At 43.5% G+C, this 10,334-nt stretch overlaps 1 long non-coding RNA gene across 3 annotated transcripts in view; it reads left to right on the top strand.

Moving 5' to 3' along the window:
* LOC103396182 (uncharacterized) overlaps nucleotides 1-10,298 on the top strand; it is a 26,522-nt gene extending 16,224 nt beyond the window's left edge. For 2 of the 3 annotated variants that reach the window (XR_003048707.1, XR_001761668.2), the window contains exons 3-6: nucleotides 2,683-2,783; nucleotides 4,283-4,401; nucleotides 5,240-5,326; nucleotides 7,840-7,881. This is a non-coding gene — a long non-coding RNA (uncharacterized LOC103396182). Of the gene's footprint in view, nucleotides 1-2,682; nucleotides 2,784-4,282; nucleotides 4,402-5,239; nucleotides 5,327-7,839; nucleotides 7,882-10,251 lie in introns of those variants that run through there. The other variant, XR_003048706.1, reaches the window with a different exon arrangement.
* Nucleotides 10,299-10,334: the final 36 nt, after the last annotated feature.

Here is a 10,334-nt window from a genome sequence, read left to right on the forward strand (position 1 = left end):
ATGAGGAATGATTAATGATTTAATTGCCCCCCCCCCGTTTAGCTTAAAAAACTTAAAAAAAAAAAAAAAACGCTTGCGAACACGAGGAGCGATGGCTACATCTTTAATTAGTAGCATGATATAACACGGGCATGTGATTCGTAGAATGTAAATAAATGCAAATGCAATTTTTTAATTTTTTTTATTGATTAGCATTTATAGCCCACAGGTAGACAGTTGCTAGGGGGCAGAATTTTTTTTTTCCATGCCGCCTCCTGAATTGAAATACTATTGTGAACCTGATCATATGTATTTTCTTATCTGTGCACACCGCTGTATGAGTTGCTGCCACCTAGTGACTGGAGGCTTGTTTATCGTTCAACCATTACACCAGTGCAGTTGCTAGGGGGCAGAATTTTTTTTTTCCATGCCGCCTCCTGAATTGAAATACTATTGTGAACCTGATCATATGTATTTTCTTATCTGTGCACACCGCTGTATGAGTTGCTGCCACCTAGTGACTGGAGGCTTGTTTTATCGTTCAACCATTGCACCAGTGGCACCATATTCCATCGGAAGCCTTTCACGCCCAACCTCCCCCCCCTCACCCCTCCATCCCGGCGTCTACTAAACAACTTATTGACTGCCTTCTCATTCAAATTTTCAAATTAGCCTTAGCTACGTTAGCTAATCACTTGTTTCACTGAATTAGGGCATGGACGTCTCTGTGTGACGATGTCATAAATTACTTGTCGACTCTTCTTCGACTTTGCTCTTGGATAAGTCACTGTGGAAAAAAAAAAAAACCCTAATGCCATCAATGCTTCAAACTCAGGCCCGGGGACCAAATCTGGCCCGCAGTGTAATTATATTTGGCCCGCGAGATCATATCAAATGTGTATATAGGGATCTGATTAGAAAAGTTTGTTTTTTTTTATAGAAAATCAAATACGTTTTTTTTATAGCTTTATTGTAAATGAAAGAGATTTTCAGCATTTTCGCTATCTTTGTTAGCATTCCATTCAAATAGCTAAATAATAATACAATGCGCTCGGCGGCAGCCCACCCACGCTGATGTGGTGTGAAATGTAGGTCAGATGCGCGGAGGTCAGGTTCTGCACTGCTGATTCACAGGCCGTGCCTCGGTAACAAGCCCTCTGTCCTGTCTGCCGTCAGTCCGCCGTACCTGGCAACCGAGCTCGGGTCGTGCCGCGCAGCTGTCGGAGAACGCGGCGATGCGGAAGCGCACAGCTGTTCCGTCATCTGTTCGGATTTGCCGATGAAAGCGAGTAAGGATGCCAACGTGCGCGCAAGCTGGTTCTCACTTTGAAGTTCAGCAAATACTCACCGCGGTGCTCCTCCAGCAGGAGGAGTTTGATCGTTATATTGATTACAACTGTCGGAAGGAGCATTTTTTTTAACACGAATTCCTTTTTTGTAAAGCTACGTCAGTGTCTTCTCCGGTTCTTTGCGGGGAGATTTTTGTAATTCACGCAAAGTTTAATTAGTATTGTGTTTCAAACATGGTACGGTACAAGTCGAGGCCTTTCCTGGAAGTGATTGCTAGCAGATACATTATCCACTAGCGGAGGGTCATCCTAAAGGAAGCTCAAATCCAGCAGAGAAACGTTTGGGAACCAATGAAATACAAGATGTGACCCAGTGGTTTTAGAGTGAATTGCAGGTATCCGTTTCCAGATTAGTCTTCAAAAAAAATTGTTAAAGAATCACCCGAATGACATAGTTATAGGAACGTCTCACTGTCAACTGAGCGGTCAAGCCATTGATTTGTGACCTTTGTCCGTCCTCACCAATGTTTAAACAAGGTTTAATACAGAGGGAAAAAAAAAGCTAGACTTAGCTAAAGAATTGCCTCCGCAAAGGTAACTGGCTTTTTTTTTCTTTCTTTCCTTCTCTGCCAAACACTTACAGATTTCCGCGGACAGTTTCCATGACTACCGTAAAGTAAGAGACCACCTGTAGACTCGCTTCTGACGGGGAAAGAGAATGAGGCAAAAAGAGACAAATCACCCGATTGAAAAAAAAAAAAAACACGATTGACTCAGAGCTCCCTGGAAGAAATCCAATCTTTCAGATCCTCTGATGTTTCGGGACATTTGCCCGCAGATAGAAACATCTGGATCCTCGCTGAGAGGACGGCCGCCTTGCATCTCCCGGCATCGGGTTTTGATGGCCGCTCAGTCACCGATTTGAGCCCAGGACAGGGCGAGACCGAGCCCTCTGAAACTTCAGCGCTAGCCTCCCTCGGCCTGCCAAGTTGTGGCTATGGTTACAATAAAGGGGGTGGCGGTAAAGTAGCAGGTAGTAGAACTGACGGCGCTGCGGGAAGCGCAATGTTGCATTGTGGGAAGAAAAAAAAAAAGAGTCTCTTCCAGATGGTGAGGTACAGATTTCGTCGTAAATCGCAACTCAAACCTACGCTAACACAGTGCTAACAGCGTAATCTAGAACAGGCATGGGCAAACTAAGGCCCGGGGGCTGGATGCGGCCCGTTTTGTTTTTTCAATCCGGCCCACCTTTTCCCTGCAATACTCACGTTTCCCCAATAGATGGCGTAGACAAGGCTAATAGCATTTTAGCATTTTAGCCTTTATGCATGACTTTTGCATTTATTTTTTTTTGCTAACTCTCAGATCCAGAATCATATATGTGAGCTCTGTCTGTTCTCCTGTCCTCCTGCAGGTGGCGTTGGGATTAGTGTGATCACACTCACCTGGCAGGGTCCATCACCGTTGGGATTTTGTGGCGGTCCTTGTTTCTTCATTCCTTCCTCCTGCTACCTGGTGAGTTTTCGTGAAGGCCGTTATATGACAAATGGTAGCCACCGCCGTCAATAAATGACATATTTATTTCCCAGCTTTGAACAAGGTGACTGTGTCGCGTACGTGACGCCGGGTGTGTACGCGCCGAGCTCCACACTTCCAAGCGATGTTAGCCTGTGTGTTTTGGAATATCCAAATGTTGTATTTGTACAAATATGTGTTTGTGAGAATACGTGGGTATTGCAGGGAAAAGCCAGAAATATAATTATAATAGAAATAAATGATATAATTTGGAAAAGTTTGGCCGACCGAATTAAGAAACTGAAAAGGCCGCATCCGGCCCCCGGGCCTTAGGTTGCCCATGCCTGGACTAGTCTGTCTCTAGTATCTTCGTGTTACATCTGCGAAACATGTTCATTCACGCAGTGGTTTTTGTCGCACGCCGACATGCACAATAGCTGTATTTACGGCTACGCGCGGCTGCGAGTGAACTCATTGGCGCGTGAATTGTATGTAACCGTGCTGCGGCGCACGGCGGTGACAATGTAGGACACAGGAACGTGTATCGATTGTTGCGTACACGGGGCCTATTTCCATTAAAATAGCCCTGTGACAATGGGTTTTTTTTTTTTTTTTTTTTCAAGCTCAACAGGAGACGGCCCTGGAGAGGGGGGGACGGGGCGGGGGGGGAGTCGGGTGGTTAGATATTGAAACTCATCGTCATTATTAACTGCCTAGCGCGGGATGGGAATGTGGAATTAACAGATTAGACAACCGTCAGGGAGGAAAGACAACAAACGCCTCGTATCGGCTGTTTGATCTGGAGAGACGGAGAGGCAACGACTTTTGTTTGTTCGTGTGTCTCTTTGAGGATAATGGCTGAAATTAGGCATGATGGGAATGAATGAATATATATGTATATATACGTCAGAGCCTGGGTATGAAACATATGTGTCACCGGGTGATCAAGACGCAGGCAGACAGAGATGGAGAGACGAGGCTCACGGATTCTTCTTTAACGCTAGATTCCCCCGGCTGAGTCACTGCAGACAGAGGGCATTTTTCATGCTGCATTGCTGTACTATTTCTTTTTTTTTTTTTTTTTTAACCGCAATTCTTTTTATGACACCCATCCCCAAGGATGCAGGAGTCTCCAGAAAGACCCCGTTGTTGTGCTTATTATTACAGTCTGTTCTCTCACTGTCTCGCATTTGACTTTCATGGACAATAAGTCCATGTTTCCCATTTTGTTTTCCCTGCAAATACAGTACAATTACATTTAAAAGTATTTGTATTTAATGGAATATAATTTGTTTGGGCTTTTTTTTTTTTTTTCCCACTATCGCAATTCATCAAGTGGCCCGAATTGAACCACCCAGCGGTCCAGTTTTGGCCCCGCCAGCCTTATGTTTGACACGCCGGGCATACATCATAGCACGAGATGGACATCGCGATCTTGAGACTCTCATTAAAATTTCAATTCATAATAAAGTTTTTTTTTTTTTTCATGTCTTTGTCAGATTTTTGGCCGTGCCACAGGGAAAGATGGATCTCAGCAGCTGGGTTTGCAGTAGAGCAGACTGGTGGGTGTTACCACAGATGGATGGATGGATGGAGTGGAGTACCGAAAAGTGTTCAGGTATTTTTTTTTAAAATGTGTTGGTGAAAAAAAAAAGTGACGCTAAGTCTGTCGGATAAAGCGCGTCTGGGCAAACTTTTGACGCGCGGGCCACAATTGTTCTAAAATTGAACATTGTGGCGGGCTAACATGCTAACATGCTTTTATCATTTTCTACGCCATCTATTGGGGAAACGTTGGTACTGCAGGGAAAAGGCAGACTTAAAATGATAATATACATCATTTATATCATTTGGAAAACTTTAGCGGGCCGGTATTAAAAAGCCCAACGGGCCGCATCCGGGCCCCGCGGCCTTAGTTTGCCCATGCCTGGTTTACAACATAGATGTTGCTCTCTGCCTCGTATGTTGGCGATTCGTTTAATTCAGAGAAAAATGCACGTGTCACCCATCCAAACACACTTGTTTGTGTAGAGAGAAAGACGCTGGGTAATTGTGCTTGTGCTCTGATTTCAAGCATCACAGCAACCCCTGTGGAGGGAAAACCACAAAACTGGGTCAGAGGCTCGGAATATCAGAGGAGGGATATTATTAACATCCCTGTGTATTTTTTTTTTTTTTTTGGCACAATCGGGGTGCGGATTGATGGAAAGTTAGACTGCATATCTCAGCGTGGGAACTTCTGTTATGGTGCGAGTTGAATGATGAACCAGCCTCCGTGTTTTTTTTTTTTTAAATGTGTTGATGGGAAAAAAAAGTGACGCTAAGTCTGTCGGATAAAGCGCTGCCATAGTGTTGAGTGGTCAAACAGGATGTTACTAGGCCCTTGGCGAGACATCGACAACCGGTGATGTCATTCCAGTCGATGATTTCCTGAACTGTCTAATCACCCCCTGCAGGGCTTTCCGGTTTTGCTGCTGGTGCGACCAAGGGCGGCGTACGGCGATGCGGTCTGCCGACATGCTTCCATCGTGCAGGGGTCGAAGGTCAGTAATATTTTGAAACCCAGATCCTTGTTTTAGTCATTTATGGACATGGAAATTTCGGCAGACGGTGATGTACCCAGATGAAAACCAATACAGTTTTTTTTATTTCTAAAGCACATGCTTTACTTTGAACAAGGGTGTCAAACATACGGCCCGGGGGGCCAAAACCGGCCCGCTAGGGTGTTCAATCCGGCCCGCTTGATGAATTTGACGGGGAAAAAAAACACCTTAAAAAATTGTAAAGTAATGACGGGGCCGTGCACTACGTCCAAAGTACGAGTCTGACATTTAAAAAAAAAAAAGAAAAAAAAAATTCAGATGTCACAGCAGCTTCAACCATCTGTGCGAGTGCACAGGAGTGTGATGATGTGTAAATGTGCATGAAGATGTGGCTGTCATCTGTAATGTGGACTTCTGCAAGCATTCTGATGCTCTTAGTGAGGAGAAAAAAAAAAAAAAAAAAAATCAAACACTCCCAGCAGCTCTTTTGCTTCAACTCCCAATGCAGAGCTCCATTTTTTTTTTTTCTCTCCCGCACTCCTAGAAGTCAAGTTCCATCTGTGTGCAATCAATGTACCCATCTGAACACGTGTCTAACCAGGATTGAGTTGTTTTTTTTTTTTTACGCCACAATAACTGGTGCATCTTGCGAGAAAAAAAATATACAATTTTACAAAATACAAAAAATAATAATTATAGCGACAACAATAATAACAACAAAAAAGTCAATAATAATAATAATATTAATAAATAGAGAATTAATGATATTTGGTCAAAATATGGCTTGGCATGAGACTGAAAAAGCAGCTAAAAGCTAGCATAATTGTTAAAAAAATTTTAAAATTCAAATCAGGTAGCTAATGCTAATGGCTAGCCAAAGTGTTGAGAACAAAACGTTACAAGTTGGGTACAGTACCGGACATCTGTACTTTTCAAATAGTGGGGTGGGCCTCCAGTCACTAGGTGGCAGCAACTCATACAGTACTTTGTACAGTTTAAATGATGGAACAAGATGTTACTATGAATTTCAGGCTAGCGCGAAACTGTATACCTAAAAAGATGCTAAGCTAAACCTCTAAAGATGCGCCTCAAAAATCTCGTTAGCCAAGTAAAACTTCTACAACTTGAAGCTAAGGGCAAGAACGTCAGAGATATCATTTTAATAGCTGCGGGAAGAACTGCATGAACGCCACTCATTTGCATTTTGATTACATTGCCTCTTAATGCAAATCGTGCTGCAGTAGATTGTTGTCCAGTACCTCATTAAAGGTTTCTGGGTTGTTTTTTTTTTAAGCTCTTATACTTATACCTGTCTCTGAATTAACCTATTTCCGCGCAAGCACCAAATACGGTCACTTCACGCTACACACGCTTTTTCCGCCTAGCTCATTAAGGTACATGAAACGTGGAAGATTTGTCTTTCTTTGAAGAGGCAGATCTTGCCTCCATACAGTGCAGTAAATGCAGCCTATATTTTCACTATTTCTGTTTTTTCTTTTTTTTTTGTTCAGGCTGCCGACGAGTCCTTCTCCTTTAACATGGTTGAAATGAAATCCAATTACATCTGTAATGACTCTTCTCCCGCTTTGAAGCAGTCCACTCGCTCGAAAATTACCACCGTAGAACTCAACTCGGCGCACGTTCCGGACGACGAAAAAAGTCAGAAATGACAAAACCCGGGACTCGAGAGCGCCACATGTTATGTTAAAGACGTCGGCGGATTAGCATTTTTTTTTAATTAAATAGCCACGAATTTTGGGATTAATCGCTTGCTAAATTTATGGGGATAATTACACAGCGTATGTCCTTGGGTTTTGACTTAGCGGCAGCATCCAGCCGTGAATTAATTCATCACAGTTCTGGTGATGAGACACAAAGTTAGTCTGACACCCGGCAAACTTTGTTTCTTCGCTGTCACCCTTCGATTGCCTCCCCCTTTAGAAAAAAAAAACGTCCTCTCCTGACAGGATAAATCACAGACTGTCACCGCGCCTTTGTCGGTGAAGCCGCGTGGGCGGAAGAGATCATACACATTACGGCTTGGCGCGCGCTTTGTGTTAGCGTGTACGTGGGGGTGTGTACCGCACTTGCTAAAAAACAGCATTCTTTAGATTTACCTGATCTTGTTGTTGTTGTTTTTGTTGTTGTGTTTTGCCTTGTTGTCCTGGATTACTCAGTTGCACTGAACTTGTCTCGAAAACACTTTTTTGCAGCATGGTGATGCTAACAAAGCGGCTCGACGTCATCGGGTTGTGTCACATCTTACACTAGCATCTTGCAAAAATAATGACTTTGATGACCATCATTTTTCACCCTCTCTCTCTCTCTCTCTCTCTCTCTCTCTCTCTCTCTCTCTCTCTCTTTCTATCATCTAAGTTTGGCGATGGCTTACGAGGACCTACACTACATGGGTTCGTTAGCAGATTTCCTGTTAGCCTCGTGCTAATTACCTATACAGGATGTCCTCGACCCGCGGCGTTTTTGCGGTTACGTCACCATCTCCCATAATTCAGTATGAAAGTCTTGTTCCATCACTCCGACATACGGCACGGAAACGAATCGCACGAGATTAAACAGGTCACTAGCCTAGGTGTCAGAACAGGCTGAAAAAAAAAAGTTCTATATTTTATATGTCTAGGATAGAAAAGCTGGATGGATGTAATCGGTACCGAAGCCTTTGTCAAGTTGCAAAAAAAAAAAAAATAAGCATGTTTTCTTCCGTTTGAGCAGGTTCGCTAAGAACTAGCTATTGATTTAGCTCTTCTCTCCAGGGATTCGCATTGAGCCACAAGTTAGCCGTTAGCTCCTCGGGGGGGTGGGGGAGGATGACTAATCGTCGTGATTTTTAGACCGCGCTGATCTCTGGATTGAGTGCAGATTAGGCACCATGTGGGGGCGATGAGTCTCCTCTTCATTGCTGCCTCTTTTTTTTTTCTGGATGGAGATGTTTGGACTTATCTTCTTATCTGATCTGGCCTCGTTTCTCCAGGGGACCTCGTAGTCCTTATCAACACGGCCACATCTACATGGAAACCAAAGCCTTTGCTGCAGTGGAATATGATTAGTGGAAGGGAGGAGGAGAAGTCAAAGCGATTCCTGCTAATAATAAACCACATCAAACAACGCTAAAACCCTTTTGCGTTCCGTTTAAAAAAAAAAACAAAAAAACAATCTTTCCACAGTGTTTTGGCGAGGTGATCTTTTTGAATCTTCTTCCATGCTCTTTGAGAAGAAGTGAAAATATTTGTTTAAACCAAAAAAAAAACTGGACACACATTTTTTTTGTTGATACGGTGACAACGAACACAAAAGCGAGAATTAAAAATAACACACCTGCAATGGCACCGCGGACCCCTAGGGGGCGCATCCCACTTTGGAAACCTCTGGAAGACATCAGCAGCTTTTCCATTAAAATATAAAACCATTTTTAACACTAGTATTCTTTTTTTGGGACATGCTAATATTTATGCGCTAACATTAGCATGCTAAAATTTTAATATATTTTGTTAAAAAAAAAAAAAACCCGTACACAAATCTGACGTTGGAGACGTACAGCTGTGAGTGGTCCTGAATGTTGATCGTACTCTTAAAGAGTTAAAGTCTAAAAAATTAGAAAAGGCAATAGCGGCGCCCAAAAAAAAAGTTAGCCGTTATTGCTAATAACAGCTCAGCTATTCCCAAGATTCTCAGCCGTTGACCCGTTGAGTGAGCGTAACTTTGTCGCATGCGTGAACAGAGACGGATGGCACAATAACGACACGTTCATGTGGAACTCCTGAAATGTTTTTTTGTCTCCGAGACTTTATCTGCGGGCCACGAAAAAAAAAATAGAGATTAAGCCTCGCTTCGCAGAACCCAGCTGCTGACACTGACCTCCTTTGTTTCGACGCTGTGTGTGTGTGTGTGTGTAAGCAAGGTAGCAGAAAGGGTCACGGGGGGGATTAGAGTCTCTAACTAACCCCTAGTCCCCAGTAAACAACACATGGTTGTCTGTACAGTGTGTGTTTGTTTGTATGTGCCTGTGTAAATGTCTAACTGTGCCACTGCTGGTAACACCATAAAAAAAAGGGAAAGACGAGTCCATCTGTGAATGCGGTAGGATTAAGCTTCACTCAAGCCAAGAGCTATGCGTCCATCACACGCTGTACAGTTTCTGCCTGGCAGTAGGGGGAGGGAGGGAGGACCCCGACGCTGTTTTTTTTTTATTTGCGATCTTTCACATCATTCAAACTACGGACCATGAATCAAAAAAAAAAAAAATCCTTGGGTGTCAAACATACGGCCCCCGGCCCAAAACTGGGCCCCCACAGGGCTCCATCCCGCCGGCCTTATAAAATTTTAAAAAAAAAAAAAAAACACTTATTTTTTGGATGCAAAAAATTTTTAATCGTTAAATATAAAAATTCTATCTAAGACACGTGTACTTCTTGTCTCGTCTCGTCTTCTATCCTGCCCAGAGACGAGATCGTAGATTGTAATTGGACGTACAGAGCCACTGACTGAAAAAGTAGGTTTCGTTTCATGTCATGTCTTTTTTTTTTCTCTTTTTTTTTTTTTCGTCTATTGTTGCCATATTGTTGGCAACTGGCTGGCCTTTCAGGCAGAAAGCGGCAGATGCACATTTTACCGCCTGACTCTTCTTCTGCCGCTCCTGTGCCAGCACTTGGAACGATTTTAACGTCCTCCCGTGTCCACTCTGGTTAACTTTGACGCTGTCCATCCAGCCTGTCTCACTCCCTTCACTAACGCCCTCTGAAAACAAAATTTTGACTAGGTTCCCAAAATAGGGGGCGTGCCCCTTAAGTGGCGCAGCCTTGTTGCTTGAGGGACAGATGGGTTGAAAGCAGTGTAAAATGAATATCGGATAATAATTTTGCGAAAGAGGCCGATATTTATAATTTGTTGTTTTTCCTCTCACCCTTCAGGTCTGCGTGGAGCAGCAGCAGCAGCCATGTCCGGGGCCCCCCCCCCCAAACCCGTCCCCGGCACCAAACTCTCACACAAGGCA

Source organism: Cynoglossus semilaevis, chromosome 20, assembly GCF_000523025.1.
Source record: "Cynoglossus semilaevis isolate Cse_v1.0 chromosome 20, Cse_v1.0, whole genome shotgun sequence".
NCBI lineage: Eukaryota > Metazoa > Chordata > Actinopteri > Pleuronectiformes > Cynoglossidae > Cynoglossus > Cynoglossus semilaevis.